General features: G+C 42.1%; 1 protein-coding gene across 2 annotated transcripts in view; it reads right to left on the bottom strand.

Annotated features, from left to right (window-relative positions):
* Nucleotides 1–3,040, bottom strand: part of LOC106873569 (uncharacterized) — a 49,216-nt gene that overhangs the window by 12,655 nt on the left and 33,521 nt on the right. The gene's annotated exons all lie outside the window — the stretch shown is intronic.

Raw genomic sequence — 3,040 nt, 5'->3', positions numbered from 1 at the left:
TATATATATATATATATATATATTTATATACGACGGGCTTCTTTCAGTTTCTGTCTACCAAATCCACTCACAAGGATTTGGTCAGTTCAATGCTATAGTAGAAGACACTTGCCCAAGGTGCCATGCAGTGGGACTGAACCCAGAACCATGTGGTTGGTAAGCATGCTACTTACCACATAGCCACTCACACACACATACATACCTACATGCATACACACACACACACACACACGTATCTTATATACATATAGATATCTGTATCCTTTTGTTAATGTGATGTCAACATCATTATCATCATCTTTTAATGTTGACTTCTCCAAGCTTGCCTGTGTCAACAATGTTTGTGTGTGTGTCTGGTTGTGTGTTTACATAAGACTATTTATAAAGAAGCACATACATACATGTAGACATCTCCATCACGTCGAAATACACTCACACACACCCACGCTTTCATGCAGATGCACAACCACACAAACATGGTATGTATAAGTGCAACACTGACTACAAGACATGAGCTTGGTTCCTGTGACAAACCTGTAAAGCCTACAAAGTTGCATCTGGCTGAAACAAGCTGTTTTTTTAAATAATAATAATATATGTACTCTTAGGTGATGTGATGAGTGCATCTTTCTTACATTTGTCTATTCACTTATACACTGAACTGCAAACGAAATGGGAGACGTGTGACTGTGAAATATGTTTTAATTTCATTATGTCAGAGGTAAATTTTAATAAATCTAATAAAGTCAATTTCTTAAATGCACTTTGACCACAGTCTATGGGTCGTTGTCATGTGTTTTGGTAGTGGGTGGATCCAGCACATCCAGATTGTAGGGCGTGACATGTTCAATACTGTGTATGCCCAGCCTGGGTGCTCAAAACGGCAATACACCATCAGTACATGGAGTGCAAGAGGCGGTTCACAAAAGCCATTGACACCTGTGACAACACCTTGAGGAAAGCTGTCTCCAGTTCCACATAGGTAACGCCTGTGCCAAAACAGACACAGAAGTTTGGTGTAGTCTTCTACCTGGCCAGCCCCTGTCAAACCGTCCAACCCATGCCAGCATGGATGGCAGATGTCAAACGATGATGATGATGATGTTGATATATACAGATGTCATATAATGCTGACAAATTATTTTGGAGAGTAAAATATCAGTTAAATGCCTTCTTATTGATGGGACACATATCTGGGTGAGTGCGGTCTTGAGAGCACATGTATATAACCATAACCACCACCACCACTGTCTCCAAGGCTGCTGACATTGCCCTACACTGCCCCCCACCCACACCACCACTACCACCTTTTGTGCCTGTACCAGGGCTGTCTTCTCTCTAGAATGTAGTATCTGATTCCATTTCTACCCAGATTTTCTCTCAACTCATTTGTACTCTGTTGTTCACACACACACACACACACACACAAAACAACACTAACATTACACAACCAACAGAGCATGCTTGCTTCATTCCTTCCTTCCATCCAATCCACCCCGCCCCACCTCTCCACACCTCTTCCACATTTAATACCTGCGTTTCGCTCCCATGCAACACTGCGTTTCATATACAAGCATTATATAATCTGCCTTTCACCTCGACAGAGAGAGAAACTCCCTCGTTGCCTTGTTGCCAGCAGAGGCAACAGCTCCCTACACACACACACATGTACACACGCACGCGCGCACACACACACACACACACACACATACACACACACACAAATGCATGCATATTTATGTTCCAGCTGTGAAATGCATACATACATGTATACCACCACTTTCACATATGTACACACAAGCATGCAAACACATGCACACACACTTATGTGTCCCAGCGTGAAATGCATAAAAAACACTATCACCACACATACACACGAACACACACACACAAACACACACACACACATTTGCTCCACTTCGTTGCATGCTCAGAAGCATGCACATGCATATCGCTATATCAGATTACAGAGTGCAGTCACATGCAAATCGATGTTAACAGATGCAAAACACATATACTGCAACACGAGAAGAGATTCTTCAGCAATTATATGGCAGTAGTGTGGGAGTTGCAAGGGTAGTAGTAAGAGTAGGTAATATAATAGGGATAAGCAAAAACAACAACAACAAGAAAAATAACAAATGCCTAACTGTATGTACACATAGCAACATGTTTCATTGCACCGACTCCAGTACTTATCTTTTAAGCCAGGTACTATTCATCTCTTTTACCAAACTGCTAAGTTAAAGGGACATAAACACACCAACACTGGTTGTCAAGCAGTGGTGGTGGTGGGAACAAACACAGACACATATACACATGCATAAACATACGCACAACTCAGAACACCTTTAATCCTTTCATATTTAAACCGGCCGCACCTGGCCAAAATATTCCACTTGATTTTGTTTTCAAACTGACCAGATCTGGCCCCTTGCACCTGACCTACAATGTCATTCTAAAAATAAACAATCACATCATTGAAATATGGAACCAAGTTGGATATTACATTTGACAGATTAAAACTGAATGCTAAAGGGTGAAACCAACAGCCCATCATTTTATCCATTCAACCGTATCAATTAACTTCACACCCTCCCACATAATCTATTTATTTGATTTTTCTGTTCTATATTTTACGGTCCAGTGCACAAGGCCACAAATAATTGCTGTGATTCCCTCTTAACCTTTTACACTTCATTTGACCTCTCAAAATAAATCAAGAATCACACCCCCACCACTCTCTCTCTCTCTCTCTCTCCTCCTACTATTCTTCTTCCTGTCTTCCTCTCTCATTTCTTTCACTTACCTCCTCCACCTCATCAGCACCTCTCCCTTTTCCCTTTCCTTCCGCCTCCTTTATTTTCATCTTCACTTTCCCTTCTTTTTCACCTTCTCCTCCTGTAACCAACCAACCAACCAACCAACCAACCAGGGAGCCAGCCAGCCAGCCAGCCAGCCAGCCAACCAGCTAACCAGCCATCCATCCATCCATCCATCCATCCATCCATCCATCCAGCCAGCCAGCCAGCCAACCAGC

This window comes from Octopus bimaculoides, chromosome 19 (genome assembly GCF_001194135.2).
Source record: "Octopus bimaculoides isolate UCB-OBI-ISO-001 chromosome 19, ASM119413v2, whole genome shotgun sequence".
NCBI lineage: Eukaryota > Metazoa > Mollusca > Cephalopoda > Octopoda > Octopodidae > Octopus > Octopus bimaculoides.
The sequence above is the reverse complement of the archived record's forward strand: the minus strand, read 5'-3'. Positions and strand labels throughout refer to the sequence as shown.